The 16,853-nt window shown below is 44.8% G+C and overlaps 1 protein-coding gene across 1 annotated transcript in view; it reads left to right on the top strand.

Annotated features, from left to right (window-relative positions):
• lad1 (ladinin) overlaps positions 1 to 16,853 on the top strand; it is a 140,304-nt gene that overhangs the window by 104,129 nt on the left and 19,322 nt on the right. The window lies entirely within an intron of this gene.

Below are 16,853 nucleotides of genomic sequence, written 5' to 3'. Positions count from 1 at the left end.
TTAAACATATATGACTCCCAATCAGCAACAACGATGTACAGCTGTTCCTGATTGGGAGCCATACCCGGCTGAAACAAAGCAATCCCAAACATAGAACCACAGACATAGAATGCCCACCCAAATCACACCCTGACCAAACCTAAATAGAGACATAAAACGGCTCTCTCAGGCTTTTACTTACAACATAATGCTAAATGCACTAAAGAGTAAGAATGGGTAAATATTGAAGCATGCTCATCCCCAGAATCTTTTCACGTGTTTGTTTTCAAAGGATGGAGCTAAGAACATTAACTTCATGAAATGGATTCTACAATAACCAATATCACTCCTTAAAAACACATCCCTATAGAACAATCCATTGGTCTACATGGAAAATTAAAGGCATAGAAACGGGAAAGGACTTGATAACAGGAAATACAATTATTTCAATGACAGAATTAAAAATACATTTTGGACTGGCCAATGTAGACATTTTCAAATATATGCAACTTATATATTTTATATCATACATTTTCATCCAGAAAGCTTTTGGACGTCAGAGCGATGTTGAAAGAATCCTATTTGACGAAGAAAAATACACTCATATGATTGGTAAGACATACAAAACCTTGCAGAAAGCCTATCCAACCAACAATCTCTTAGAAAAAAATATGAAGTACTGGAAGCAAGACTTAAAAATAACTGATATAGGCACAAGATGGAGTTTTGGAAAATAACTAATGAAATTACAGTTAACAAAACTGTAAGCTTAATCCAGTATAAACTAATTATACAAGAGACAAAATTCGACAGCACAACAGAAGAGTCATGTCTTAAGTGTAAAAAAGGCCTCAATAGTTCATGCCTTCTGGGAGTGCTATAAAGTCCAAAAGTATGACATTTTCTGTCAGAAGTTTTACAATGTACCGTAATTTCCGGACTATTGAGCGCACCTGAATATAAGCCGCACCCACTGAATTTAAAAATATATATTATTTTGAACATAAATTAGCCGCACAGGTCTATAAGCCACAGGTGCCTACCGGTACATTGAAACAAATGAACTTTACACAGGCTTTAACGAAACACGGCTTGTAACAAAAATAAATAGGCTTTAACCTCTATGGGACCGGCGGGACGAATTCGTCCCACCTACGTAACATCCACTGCCAGCCTGTGGCGCGATTTTCAAAATCTTCAAAATCCTATTACTTCAATTTCTCAAACATATGACTATTTTACAGCCATTTAAAGATAAGACTCTCGTTAATCTAACCACACTGTCCGATTTCAAAAAGGCTTTACAACGAAAGCAAAACATTAGATTATGTCAGCAGAGTACCAAGCCAGAAATAATCAGACACCCATTTTTCAAGCCAGCATATAATGTCACCAAAACCCAGAAGACAGCTAAATGCAGCACTCACCTTTGATGATCTTCATCAGATGACAACCCTAGGACATTATGTTATACAATACATGCATGTTTTGTTCAATCAAGTTCATATTTATATCAAAAACCAGCTTTTTACATTAGCATGTGACGTTCAGAACTAGCATACCCCCGCAAACTTACGGGGAATTCGCTAACATTTTACTAAATTACTCACGATAAACGTTCACAAAAAGCATAACAATTATTTTAAGAATTATAGATACAGACCTCCTCTATGCACTCGATATGTCCGATTTTAAAATAGCTTTTTGGTGAAAGCACATTTTGCAATATTCTAAGTACATAGCCCAGGCATCACGGGCTCGCTATTTAGACACCCGGCAAGTTTAGCACTCACCATAATCATATTTACTATTATAAAAATGTAATTACCTTTTGTTCTCTTCGTCAGAATGCACACCCAGGACGTCTACTTCAATAACAAATGTTGGTTTGGTCCAAAATAATCCATCGTTATATCCGAATAGCGGCGTTTTGTTCGTGCGTTCCAGACACTATCCGAAATAGTAAAGAAGTGTCGCGCTTGGCGCAATTCCTGACAATAAAATTCAAAGTATTCCATTGCCGTACGTCGAAGCATGTCAACCGCTGTTTAAAATCAATTTTTACGTCATTTTTCTCGTAGAAAAGCGATAATATTCCGACAGGGAATCTCCTTTTCGGCAAACAGAGGAAAAAAATCCCAAAGGCGGGGGCGGTCGGGGTCACGCGCATAAGCTAGTGTCTCTTGATGGGCCACTTGAGAAAGGCGATAATGTGTTTCAGCCTGGGGCTGGAATGACGACATTCTCTTTTTTCCCGGGCTATGAGAGCCTATGGAAGACGTGGGAAGTGTCACGTTAGAGCAGAGATCCTTAGTAAATGATAGAGATGGCAAAGAAGTTCCAGAAATGGTCAGACAGGCCACTTCCTGTAAAGGAATCTCTCAGGTTTTGACCTGCCATTTGAGTTCTGTTATACTCACAGACACCATTCAAACAGTTTTAGAAAATTTAGGGTGTTTTCTATCCATATGTAATAAGTATATGCATATTCTAGTTACTGAGTAGGAGTGGTAACCAGATTAAATCGGGTATGTTTTTTATCCAGCCGTGTCAATGCTGCCCCCTAGCCCTAACAGGTTAACGAAACACGGCTTGTAACAAAAAATAAAAGATTTGCAGTAAACAGTAGCCTACCAAGAAAGTCATTGGTCACTATCTTCCTCCTCCTGTGCACTGAAACCACTGAAGTCATCTCCTTCGGTGTCGGAGTTGAATAGCCTCAGAATTGCTTCATCCGATATTGGATCGTTTTCATTGTCGCTCTCGTCTCTTTCATCCGGAGGCAAATCCCCCGCTGAGCCCTCTTCAACACGCAGCAGTCCAGCCTTTCGAAACCCGCTAATGATAGTGGATTTTTTGACAATGCTCCACGCTGTCAGGACCCACTGGCAGACTTGACCATAAGTTGCTCTTCGCATGCGGCCCATTTTAGTGAAGGATTTCTCCCCACTTGTCATCCAAGCCTCCCGCTGAACACGGAGGGCCACCTTAAATGCACGATTTACACTGATGTCGAGTGGCTGCAAATACTTTGTTGTGCCCCCAGGAATCACAGCTGGAATTGAGTTTGTCCTCTTGATGGCTTCTTTCACCGAATTTGTTGTGGGCCCTCATGCTGTCCAAAACGAGCAATGCCTTGTTCCTGTGAAAGAATCCTCCCGGTCGCTTGCCGTAACACTCCGTCTGCCATTCATGCATTAGGCTTTCCGTCATCCATCCTTTCTTGTTGACTTTCACAACAATTCCTCTCGGGAATTTTTCTTTTGGCATCGTCGTGCATTTAAAAATCACCATCGGTGGAAGCTTTTCTCCCGATGCCGTGCAGCTCAGAACACAGGTGAAGTGCATTTTTTCATGCCCAGTTGTTTTCAGCATGACGGATGATTCGCCTTTCCTGTTGACAGTCCGAGTGAGAGGCAGGTCAAACGTCAGAGGAACCTCATCCATATTTATGATGTCGTGCGGGCAAATGGAATGCTCCGCTATCTTTGCATCAGTGAATTTGCGGAAGTTTGAAACTTTTTCCTCGTAGTCGGGAGGGAGCTGCTGACACAGACTCGTCTGTACCCTGATGGACAGGCCTTTATGTCTCAGAAATCTGAGACACCACGATGGTCCACCTCTAAAATCCTCAAACTTCAATGCGGTGGCGATTGTTTTGTCTTTCAGTCGGATCTGCACAGTTGAAACACCTCGGCCGTCTGCTCTCTGTGTGTTGACCCAGTCTTCGAGCTAATTTTCTAGTTCGGGCCATCTGCTTTTCTTCCCTCTGAAAGCTTTAGTTGTCTTTTTGCACTGAGTCAATTCCTCACGCTGCTGTTTCCAATGTCTTATCATCGACTCATTAAGACCAACCTCCCGTGCAGCAGCTCTATTTCCTTTTCCAACAGCCAGACCAATCGCCTTCAACTTGAAAGCTGCATCATATGCATTTCTCCGTGTCTTTGCCATGATGAGAGTGACAAAATGACTACCGTAATCAGAATGATGGGAAGTTTGAGAGCGCTCGATTTAATCTAAACAGTAAACAAAAAAAGTTGTTTGACCTTAACCCGTTAGGCAATTTCATTGGTCTAATGAAAGCTTCATGCCGCCAAAAAACTGAGCACGTCACAGAATGTGTTTTTTTTAGAAAAAAAATGTGAAAGCGGGAAAAATCCATATATTAGCCGCGTTATTGTTTAAGCCGCGAGGTTCAAAGCGTGGGGAAAAAGTTGCGGCTTATAGTCCGGAAATTACGGTAAATGTACTTTTAATCCGTGCGGTGAGATACCCAATGGGGAGGACTAGGGCTGTTACAGTGACCGTATTACTGCCAGTCATGATGGCAGTCAAATCCCATGTGACTGTTTAGTCACTGTAATTAGTCTTCTCCCAGCTCTGGTGCTGCTGATGGTCATTAGTAGCCTACCAAACTTGTTAACTGCCTGGTACTCAGCACTCTGTTGTCCCTCTAATCACTCTGACATCAATGCAAACTTCATGGAAAATCTAATCAAACAATGAATGAGAGCCCATGTGCTCATGATGCGCAACATTTCTATATATTTAAAAATATATATATTTCACCTTTATTTAACCAGGTAGGCAAGTTGAGAACAAGTTCTCATTTGCAACTGCGACCTGGCCAAGAGAAAGCAAAGCAGTTCCACACATAAAACAACGCAGAGTTACACATGGAATAAACAAACATACAATCAATAATACAGTACAAAAAGTCTATACACAGCATGTGCAAATGAGGTAGGATAAGAGAGGTAAGGCAATAAATAGGCCATGGTGGCAAAGTAATTACAATATAGCAATTAAACACTGGAATGTTAGATGTGCAGAAGATGAATGTGCAAATATGCTATGCAATTGCGTGAGAAAACTGAGCGGGGCCAGATGGATTACCGGGACGTGTACTCAGAGCATGATTTGACCAACTGGCAAGTGTCTTCACTGATATTTCAACCTCTCCCTGACCCGAGTCTGTAATACCAACATGTTTCAAGCAGAGCACAATAGTCCATGTGCCCAAGAAAGCGAAGGCAACCTTCTTAAATGACTAGCACTTATGTCGGTAGCCATGAAGTGTTTTGAAAGGCTGGTCATGGCTCGCATCAATACCATCATCCTGGAAAGCCTAGACCCATCCAATTTGCATACCGCCCCAACAGATGACGCAATCCCAATTGCACTCCACACTGCCCTTTCCCACCTGGACAAAAGGAACACCTATGTGAGAATGCTGTTCATTGACTACAGCTCAGCGTTCAACACCATTGTGCCCTCAAAGCACATCACCAAGCTAAGGACCCTGGAACTAAACACCTCCCTCTGCAACTGGATCCTGCACTTCCTGACGGGCCGCCCCCAGGTAGTAAGGGTAGAAAAACAATATCTGCCACGCTGATCCTCCCGAGTGGCACAGCGGTCTAAGGCACTGCATCTCCGTGCTAGAGGCGTCTACAGACCCTGGTTCAATTCCAGGCTGTATCACAACCGGACGTGATTGGGAGTCCCATAGGGCGGCGCACAATTGGCCAAGCATCATCCGGGTTAGGGTTTAGCTGGGGTAGGCCGTCATTGTAAATAAGAATTAGTTCTTAACTGACTTGCCTAGTTAAATAAAGGTTTACATTTTTTTTAAATACACTGGGGCCCCTCAGGGGTAATGCTTAGTCCCCTCCTGTATTCCCTGTTTTTTTTTATATATTTTATTTATTCCACCTTTATTTAACCAGGTAGGCTAGTTGAGAACAAGTTCTCATTTACAACTGCGACCTGGCCAAGATAAAGCAAAGCAGTTCGACACATACAACAAAACAGAGTTACACATGGAATAAACAAAAATACAGTCAATAATACAGTAAAAAAAAGTCTATATACAGTGTGTGCAAATGAGGTAAGTTAAGGGAGGTAAGGCAATAAATAGACCATGGTGGCGAAGTAATTACAATATAGCAATTAAACACTGGAATGATAGATGTGCAGAAGAGGAATATGCAAATATACAATGTTGTCCATGTATATATCTTTTTATATATTTTTTCTTCGCATATCTTTTTAATATTTTTCTAAACCTCAACTTCAGAATACTCTCCTGCAACCCGCCTCACCCAATGTGGTGTGGATCTGCTTTTTTCTAAAGTATTTTTCTTTACTTTTGAACCGGAACCCCAACAGAAGCTAGCCAGCTAACTAGCTACTAGCTAGTAGTCAGCTAACCACTGCTAGCGGTCATCAGCTAACCTTTAGCTCGGAAAACTCTTGCCAGTTTGCACAACGCGATTCAAACCAGAGTATAGCGGACTTATTTTCTGTCCATATCCCCGGATTCCTACCGCAAGCTCTGAACCTTTTCACCTAGATCATCGCAACTAGCTAGCTGCAATCCGAATGGCTACTCCTGGCTACCGTCTCTGTCCCGAAGCAAGCACCAATTAGCCTGGAGCTATCCCATGCTAGGCCCATCTCCCGGTTAGCTGAAGAGGTCCATCAGCCACTCCTGGGCTACAATACCTATTTTGCCAATTGACCTGGACTCCTTTTACTGCCGGTTCGGAGCCCCACCGATACTTCATGACTGGACTTCCAATGTAATCTGCCCGAGGGGGTTCTTCAACTGGCTACAATGTCGCGACGTCCCCTGAATGCCCATCTGCTAGCCTGCTAGCTGGCCCGCTAGCTGTCTAGAGCATATCGAACTGTAGCTGAATAGGTCCATCGGCCAATTTCTTGGGCCACTATACCTATTTTGCCAATTGGCTTGGACCCCTTTTACTACACAGAGCCCTGCTTATCCACCACGACTGGACTACCGACGTAATCTGCCCGAGGGTTTTTTTTTTCAACAGGCCCCTCCGTCGCGACGTCCCCTGAATGCCCGCCTGCTAGCAGCAGCCCGCTAGCTGTCTAGAGCATATTGGGCTGTTAGCTGAAGAGATCCATCGGCCAATTTCTTGGGCCATTATACCTATTTTGCCAATTGGACTGGACCCGTTTCTACATGGAACACTACTAATCCATCACGACTGGTCTACCTGGTCTGCCGACATAACTGCACAAGGAGGCTCCGCACGAGGAGGCTCCGCACGAGGAGGCAAAAACAGACTTCTTCCGTTGTGACGTCCCTCTAAGGCCCTTCTGCTAGCTTGCTAGCCCCGGCCCGCTAGCTGTCTGAATCACTGTGTCTCTAGCCAGCCTACTCACTGGACCCGACCCCTATGATCATTCAGCTACTCATGCCTCTCCCTAATGTCAATATGCCTTGTCCATTGCTGTTCTGGTTAGTGATTATTGTCTTATTTCACTGTAGAGCCTCTAGCCCTGCTCAATATGCCATAGCTAACCCTTTAGTTCCACTTCCCACACATGCGGTGACATCACCTGGTTTAAATGATGTTTCTAGAGACAATATTGCTCTCATCATCACTCAATGCCTAGGTTTACCTCCACTGTACTCACATCCTACCATACCTTTGTCTGTACATTATACCTTGAATCTATTCTATCACGCCCAGAAATCTGCTCCTTTTACTCTCTGTTTCCGAACGTACTAGACGACCAGTTCTTATAGCCTTTAGCCGTACCCTTATCCTACTCTTCCTCTGTTCCTCTGGTGATGTAGAGGTTAACCGAGGCCCTGCAGTGCCTAGCTCCACTCCTATTTCACAGGTGCTCTCATTTGTTGACTTCTGTAACCGTAATAGCCTTGGTTTCATGCATGTTAACATTAGAAGCCTCCTCCCTAAGTTTGTTTTATTCACTGCTTTAGCACACTCTGCCAATCCGGATGTCCTAGCCGTGTCTGAATCCTGGCTTAGGAAGACTACCAAAAACCCTGAAATTTCCATCCCTAACTATAACATTTTCCGACAAGATAGAACTGCCAAAGGGGGTGGAGTTGCGATCTACTGCAGAGATAGCCTGCAGAGTTCTGTCTTACTATCCAGGTCTGTACCCAAACAATTCGAGCTTCTACTTTTAAAAATCCACCTTTCCAGAAACAATTTTCTCACCGTTGCCGCCTGCTATAGACCACCCTCTGCCCCCAGCTGTGCCCTGGACACCATATGTGAATTGATTGCCCCCCATCTATCTTCAGACCTTGTGCTGTTAGGTGACCTAAACTGGGACAGGCTTAACACCCCGGCCATCTTACAATCTAAGCTTGATGCCCTCAGTCTCACACAAATTATCAATGAATCTACCAGGTACAACCCCAAATCCGTAAACACGGGCACCCTCATAGATATCATCCTAATCAACTTTCCCTCCAAATGCACCTCTGCTGTCTTCAACCAAGATCTCAGCGATCACTGCCTCATTGCCTGCATCCGTAATGGGTCTGCGGTCAAAAAAACACCCCTCATCACTGTCAAACGCTCCCTAAAACACTTCAGCGAGCAGGCCTTTCTAATCAACCTGCCCTGGGTATCCTGGAAGGATATTGACCTCATCCCGTCAGTAGAGGATGCCTGGTTATTCTTTAAAAGTGCCTTCCTCACCATCTTAAATAAGAATGCCCCATTCAAAAAAAATTGAACCATGAACAGATATAGCCTGTGGTTTACTCCAGACCTGACTGCTCTTGACCAGCACAAAAACATCCTGTGGCGTACTGCATTAGCATCGAATAGCCCCCGTGATATGCAACTTTTCAGGGAAGTTAGGAACCAATATATACAGGCAGTTAGGAATGCTAAGGCTAGCTTTTTCAAACAGAAATTTGCATCCTATAGTACAAACTCAAAAAAAGTTCTGGGACACTGTAAAGTCCATGGAGAATAAGAGCACCTCCTCCCAGCTGTCCACTGTACTGAGGCTAGGAAACACTGTCACTACCGATAAATCCACAATAATTGAGAATTTCAATAAGCATTTTTCTACGGCTAGCTATGTTTCAATAAACATTTTTCTACGGCTGGCCATGCTTTCCACCTGGCTACCGCAAACCCCGGTCAACAGCCCTGCACCCCGCACAGCAACTCGCCCAAGCCTCCCCCATTTCTCCTTCACCCAAATCCAGATAGCTGATGTTCTGAAAGAGATGCAAAATCTGGACCCCTACAAATCAGCCGGGCTAGACAATCTGGACCCTCTCTTTCTAAAATTATCTCCCGAAATTGTTGCAACCCCTATTACCTGCCTGTTCAACCTCTCTTTCTTATCATCTGAGATTCCCAAAGATTGGAAAGCTGCCGCGGTCATCCCCCTCCTCAAAGGGGGAGACACTTTAGACCCAAACTGCTACAGACCTATATCTATCCTAACCTGCCTTTCTAAGGTCTTCGAAAGCCAAGTTAACAAACACATTACCGACCATTTCGAATCCCACCGTACCTTCTCCGCTATGCAATCTCGTTTCAGAGCTGGTCATGGGTGCACCTCAACCACGCTCAAGGTCCTAAACGATATCATAACCGCCATCGATAAGAAACAATACTGTGCAGCCGTATTCATCGACCTGGCCAAGGCTTTTGACTCTGTAAATCACCACATTCTTATCGGCAGACTCAACAGCCTTGGTTTCTCAATTGACTGCCTCGCCTGGTTCACTAACTACTTCTCTGATAGAGTTCGGTGTATGAAATCAGAGGGCCTGTTGTCTGTACCTCTGGCAGTCTCTATGGGGGTGCCACAGGGTTCAATTCTCGGGCCGACTGTCTTCTCTGTATACATCAATGATGTCACTCTTGCTGCTGGTGATTCTCTGATCCACCTCTACGCAGACGACACCATTCTGTATACTTCTGGCCCTTCTTTGGACACTGTGTTAACTAACCTCCAAACGAACTTCAATGCCATACAACTCCTTCCGTGGCCTCCAACTGCTCTTAAATGCAAGTAAAACCGATCGCTGCCCGAACTTGCCCGCTCATCCAGAATCACTACTCTGGACAGTTCTGACTTAGAATATGTGGACAACTACAAATACCTAGGGGTCTGGCTAGACTGTAAACTCTCCTTCCAGACTCACATTAAGCATCCCCAATCCAAAATTAAATCTATAATCGGCTTCCTATTTTGCAACGAAGCATCCTTCACTCATGCTGCCAAAGATACCCTCATAAAACTGACCATCCTACTGATCCTCGATTTCGGCGATGTCATTTACAAAATAGTCTCCAACACTCTACTCAGCAAACTGGATGCAGTCTATCACAGTGCCATCCGTTTTGTCACCAAAGCCCCATATACCTCCCACCACTGCGACCTGTACGCTCTCATTGGCTGGCCCTTGCTTCATACTCGTCGCCAAACCCACTAGCTCCAGGTCATCTACAAGTCTTTGCTAGGTAAAGCCCCGCCTTGTCTCATTTCACTGGTCACCATAGCAGCACCCACCCGTAGCACGTGCTCCAGCAGATATATTTCACTGGTCACCCCCACAGCCAATTCCCCCTTTGGCCGCCTTTCCTTACATTTACATTACATTTACGTCATTTAGCAGACGCTCTTATCCAGAGCGACTTAGAAATTGGTGCATTCACTTTATGATATCCAGTGGAACAACCACTTTACTATAGTACATCTATATCTTTTTTGGGGGGAGGGTTAGAAGGATTACTTAATCCTATCCCAGGTATTCCTTAAAGAGGTGGGGTTTCAGGTGTCTCCGGAAGGTGGTGATTGACTCCGCTGTCCTTGCGTCGTGAGGGAGCTTGTTCCACCATTGGGGTGCCAGAGCAACAGTTTTGACTGGGCTGAGCGGGAACTGTGCTTCCGCAGAGGTAGGGAGGCGAGCAGGCCAGAGGTGGATGAACGCAGTGCCCTTCTTTGGGTGTAGGGACGGATCAGAGCCTGAAGGTACGGAGGTGCCGTTCCCCTCACAGCTCCGTAGGCAAGCACCATGGTCTTGTAGCAGATGCGAGCTTCAACAGGAAGCCAGTGGAGTGTGCGGAGGAGCGGGGTGACGTGCGAGAACTTGGGAAGGTTGAACACCAGACGGGCTGCGGCGTTCTGGATGAGTTGTAGGGGTTTAATGGCACAGGCAGGGAGCCCCGCCAACATCGAGTTGCAGTAATCCAGACGGGAGATGACAAGTGCCTGGATTAGGACCTGCGCAGCTTCCTGTGTGAGGCAGGGTCGTACTCTGCGAATGTTGTAGAGCATGAACCTACAGGATCGGGTCACCGCCTTGATGTTAGCGGAGAACGACAGGGTGTTGTCCAGGGTCACGCCAAGGCTCTTAGCACTCTGGGAGGAGGATACAATGGAGTTGTCAACCGTGATGGCGAGGTCATGGAACCAGCAGTCCTTCCCCGGGAGGAAGAGCAGCTCCGTCTTGCCGAGGTTCAGCTTGAGGTGGTGATCCGTCATCCACACTGATATGTCTGCCAGACATGCAGAGATGCGATTCGCCACCTGGTTATCAGAAGGGGGAAAGGAGAAGATGAATTGTGTGTCGTCTGCGTAGCAGTGATAGGAGAGACCATGTGAGGATATGACAGAGCCAAGTGACTTGGTCTATAGCGAGAATAGGAGAGGGCCTAGAACTGAGCCCTGGGGGACACCAGTGGTGAGAGCACGTGGTGCGGAGACGGATTCTCGCCACGCCTCCTGGTAGGAGCGACCTGTCAGGTAGGACGCAATCCAAGAGTGAGCCGTGCCGGAGATGCCCAACTCGGAGAGGGTGGAGAGGAGGATCTGATGGTTCACAGTATCAAAGGCAGCAGATGGGTTTAGAAGGATGAGTGCAGAGGAGAGAGAGTTAGCTTTAGCAGTGCGGAGAACCTCCGTGACACAGAGAAGAGCAGTCTCAGTTGAATGACCAGTCTTGAAACCTGACTGATTTGGATTAAGAAGGTCATTCTGAGAGAGATAGCAAGAGAGCTGGCCAAGGACGGCACGCTCAAGAGTTTTGGAGAAAAAGAAAGAAGGGATACTGGTCTGTAGTTGTTGACATCGGAGGGATCGAGTGTAGGTTTTTTGAGAAGGGATGCAACTCTCGCTCTCTTGAAGACGGAAGGGACGTAGCCAGCGGTCAAGGATGAGTTGATGAGTGAGGTGAGGTAAGGGAGAAGGTCTCCGGAAATGGTCTGGAGAAGAGAGGAGGGGATAGGGTCAAACGGGCAGGTTGTTGGGCGGCCGGCCGTCACAAGTCGCAAGATTTCATCTGGAGAGAGAGGGGAGAAAGAGGTCAAAGCATAGGGTAGGGCAATGTGAGCAGGACCAGCGATGTCATTTGACTTAACAAACGAGGATCGGATGTCGTCAACCTTCTTTTCAAAATGGTTGACGAAGTCATCTGCAGAGAGGGAGGGGGGGAGGAGGATTCAGGAGGGAGGAGAAGGTGGCAAAGAGCTTCCTAGGGTTAGAGGCAGATGCTTGGAATTTAGAGTGGTAGAAAGTGGCTTTAGCAGCAGAAACAGAGGAAGAAAATGTGGAGAGGAGGGAGTGAAAAGATGCCAGGTCCGCAGGGAGGCTAGTTTTCTTCCATTTCCGCTCGGCTGCCCGGAGCCCTGTTCTGTGAGCTCGCAATGAGTCGTCAAGCCACGGAGCAGGGGGGGAGGACCGAGCCGGCCGGGAGGATAGGGGACATAGAGAGTCAAAGGATGCAGAAAGGGAGGAGAGGAGGGTTGAGGAGGCAGAATCAGGAGATTGGTTGGAGAAGGATGGAGCAGAGGGAAGAGATGATAGGATGGAAGAGGAGAGAGTAGCAGGAGAGAGAGAGCGAAGGTTGCGACGGCGCAATACCATCTGAGTAGGAGCAGAGTGAGTAGTGTTGGAGTAGAGCGAGAGGGGAAAGGATACAAGGTAGTGGTCGGAGACTTGGAGGGGAGTTGCAGTGAGATTAGTAGAAGAACAGCATCTAGTAAAGATGAGGTCAAGCGTATTGCCTTCCTTGTGAGTAGGGGGGGACGGTGAGAGGGTGAGGTCAAAAGAGGAGAGGAGTGGAAAGAAGGAGGCAGAGAGAAATGAGTCAAAGGTAGACGTAGGGAGGTTAAAGTCACCCAGAATTGTGAGGGGTGAGCCATCCTCAGGAAAGGAACTTATCAAGGCGTCAAGCTCATTGATGAACTCTCCAAGGGAACCTGGAGGGCGATAAATGATAAGGATGTTAAGCTTGAATGGGCTAGTGACTGTGACAGCATGGAATTCAAAGGAGGAGATAGACAGATGGGTCAGGGAAGAAAGAGAGAATGTCCACTTGGGAGAGATGAGGATTCCAGTGCCACCACCCCGCTGACCAGATGCTCTCGGGGTATGCAAAAACACGTGGTCAGACGAGGAGAGAGCAGTAGGAGTAGCAGTGTTTTCTGTGGTAATCTATGTTTCCGTCAGCGCCAAGAAGTCGAGGGACTGGAGGGTAGCATAGGCTGAGATGAACTCTGCCTTGTTGGCCGCAGACCGGCAGTTCCAGAGGCTGCCGGAGACCTGGAATTCCACGTGGGTCGTGCGCGCTGGGACCACCAGGTTAGAGTGGCAGCGGCCATGCGGTGTGATGCGTTTGTGTGGCCTGTGCAGAGAGGAGAGAACAGGGATAGACAGACACATAGTTGACAGGCTACAGGAGAGGCTACGCTAATGCAAAGGAGATTGGAATGAAAATTAACTAAACAAGCGAGAGAGCAGGGCCTCCCTCACTAACCATTCACTGAAACACTCAAATATAACTTTTCCAACTTCCGCTTTAGAAATGATAAATATGTAAACTACAGTGGTTCAATGTTTCCAGGAATAGGCTCAAACTTAGTTTATTCAGCTAGGTAACTTGGTACAGTATTCTTCCGTGAAACCCACCCAGTGCACCGTGTCCTATGACGCCGTAGCTAACTAGCATGCTAGCATCCAATAACACACGGTTAGCACCAATACTTGGTTACAACAAACTACCAATGGATCATTCGTGTCCGTGTCTAGTACCTTTCATAACGCAGAAGTAATTAAACGTTGGCTAGCTAACACAAAGTCAGTCCTGCTAGCTACACAAGTGGACTACACAACTCGAAAGTTCATAAAGTTAAGCTTACGTTGCAAAAATCTTATTGACTAAAAATGATACATTACTGCTAGCTGGTAGAGTTGGTAGAGTTGGCTAGCTAGCAGTGGCTGCGTTTACCTTTATCTTTTATCTTTGATACACAGACAACTATGTAGCTATGTAGCTAGCTAACATTACAGCTAGCTAACATTACTCTAATCAAAATGTTCCATTGTAATGTATTTAGTTTCTACAGTACTGCTAGTTGGTAAAGTTGGCTAGCTAGCAGTGGCTGTGGTGTTGTGGTGTTGACGCCGTTTGGAAAACGGCGCGAATGAATGAACGAATACAGCTGGCCAGCTAACCTTGTTAGTTTCTCAAAGTTAGTTTCTCAAAGCTACACCTACACCTTTAGCTACACCTTTATCCTTGATGCAAAGACAACTATGTAGCTAGCTAGCTAACATTACACATCCCTTCCTTCTCTGCTGCCAATGACTGGAACGAACTGCAAAAATCACTGAAGCTGAAGACTTATATCTCCCTCACTAACTTTAAGCACCAGCTATCAGAGCAGATCACTGTACATAGCCCATCTGTAAATAGCCCATCCAACTACATCATTAACCCACGACTGCGTGGCCAAGCACGACTCCAACACTCTCATTAAGTTTGCGGACGACACAACAGTGGTAGGTTTGATCACCAACAACAATGAGACAGCCTATAGGGAGGAGGTCAGAGACAACAACCTCTCCCTCAATGTGAGCAAGACTAAGGAACTGACCATGGACTACAGGAAAAGGAGGGTCGAACAGGCCCCCATTAACATCAATGGGGCTGTAGTGGAGCAGATCGAAAGTTCAAAGTTCCTTGGTGTCCACATCACCAACAAACTATCATGGAGCAAACATATCAAGACAGTTATCTATAGTCACTTTACCCCTACCTACATGTAACAAATGTAGGTAGGGGTAAAGTAACAAATAAAAAATATCAGTCTCAGAAAACTGAAAAGATTTTGTAAGAGTCCCCAGATCCTCAAAAGGTTCTACAGCTGCACCATCAAGAGCATCCTGACCTGTTGCATCACCGCCTGGCATTGCAACTGCTCGGCATCCGATTGTAAGTTGCTACAGAGGGTAGTGCGTACGGCCCAGTACATCATGGGGCCAAGCTTCCTGCCATCCAGGAACTCTATACTCTACCTCTATAGGAAGGCCCCAAAAATTGTCAAAGACTCCCAAGTCATAAACTGTTCTTTCTACAGTACCCAGTGCCAAGTCTAGGTCCAAAAGGCTCCTTAACAGCTTCTACCTCCAAGCCTTAAGACTGCTGAACAAATGGCCACTCGGACTATTTGCATTACCCCTCCACCCCTTTGTTTTTACACTGCTGCTACTCGCTGTTTATTATCTATGCATAGTCACTTTAACCCTACCTACAAGTACAAATTACCTCGACTAATCTGTACATTGACTCGGTACCGTACCCCCTGTATATAGCCTCGATATTGTTCTTTTAGTGTGTTAATTCTTTTTACTTTAATTTATTTAGTAAATATTTTCTTAACTCTATTTTCTTAAAACTGCATTGTTGGTTAAGGGCTTGTAAGTAAGCATTTCACTGTAAGGTCTACACCTGTTGTATTCAGCATTTCACTGTGAGGTCTACACCTGTTGTATTCAGCATTTCACTGTAAGGTCTACACCTGTTTTATTCGGCGCATGTGACAAATAAAATTGTATTTGTTCGCGCATTCACTTCTCGGTTCATCGCGCATGTGAAAAATGAGGATATGACTTGCCCGCTCCATAGCAAGCTGCTTTATCCACACTGATTGGTGAAGGAATTTAATGTCGAGCTAAATGTAAAAAAAACATAATATTCAGAGGATTAAAAAGGATCAGAAAGGAACAATATGAAACCGGTACTTTATCGGGGATCAATCCGATTCAGAACTTTTATTTTGCTGGTCGGAACATTGGAACGGAATGAAAGAAATTCTGTTCAGAACAAAATGATTGGAAAATAATTTAGGCTTCAACCTCTGCTTTGAAAATGTCTGCTAAATAGCCCTTTCCTGCAGTCAATGATCAAAGCGCTCTACTTTGCCTCATGGGTGGAATGTTAATATTTTTCATAATTAATAAAGATGATTTAAAAAAAAATTTAACTCACAAAAGCCGGTGTTTCTATGTCAAACGGTTTTGTTATATTTCAGTCATCTGTGATGTACATAAAGTGTTATATTGTGATGTAAACTCAAAATGGAATACCTTTTAACTTTATGTACACCATCAAAAAGATCCCAACAACTTTGTTTTGGACACATGTTTACTGTATAGAGGATGCATTTGTTACGTACAGTACATCTCTGATCAATCAGCTTTTTGTTTTACTTACTGTGAAGGAAAATCTGAATAGGCAATTTAAACATTTTAGTCATTTAGCAGACGCTCTTATCCAGAGCGACTTACAGTAGTGAATGCATACATTTCAAACATTTTTTCTCGGTACTGGTCCCCCGTGGGAATCGAACCCACAACCCTGGCGTTGCAAACACCATGCTCTACCAACTGAGCCATATGGGACCTAATCATAATAGTACATTACAGTTTAAATCATATTTTATATGTTTCTTCTTCCAGACATTTTCATTATGTCGTTTGTTAAGTAATAGTAAAATATATTTTAACAAATGAGAAGAGAATCATACCAAAAGTAATGTGAGCATTGTATTGTGAAAGGGAATTACTTTATATAAACATGTATTGCAATGTGAAACTTATTTCTAGATGAAACACTGATTAAGTTTAGTGAAAGAAGTTTAGTGAAAAAGTGACTATGAATTTGTGTTGTCCGTAGTCAATTGAAAATGTGCTTGAGTTTTGAAACGATTGCCTTTTTGATGATCTGTTTTGAGTTTTGTGATAATGTATCACATGCTTTATCCCCA

This window comes from Salmo salar, chromosome ssa15, assembly GCF_905237065.1.
Source record: "Salmo salar chromosome ssa15, Ssal_v3.1, whole genome shotgun sequence".
Taxonomy (NCBI): domain Eukaryota; kingdom Metazoa; phylum Chordata; class Actinopteri; order Salmoniformes; family Salmonidae; genus Salmo; species Salmo salar.
Note: the sequence above shows the minus strand (reverse complement) of the source record. Positions and strands in the feature narration are given on the sequence as shown.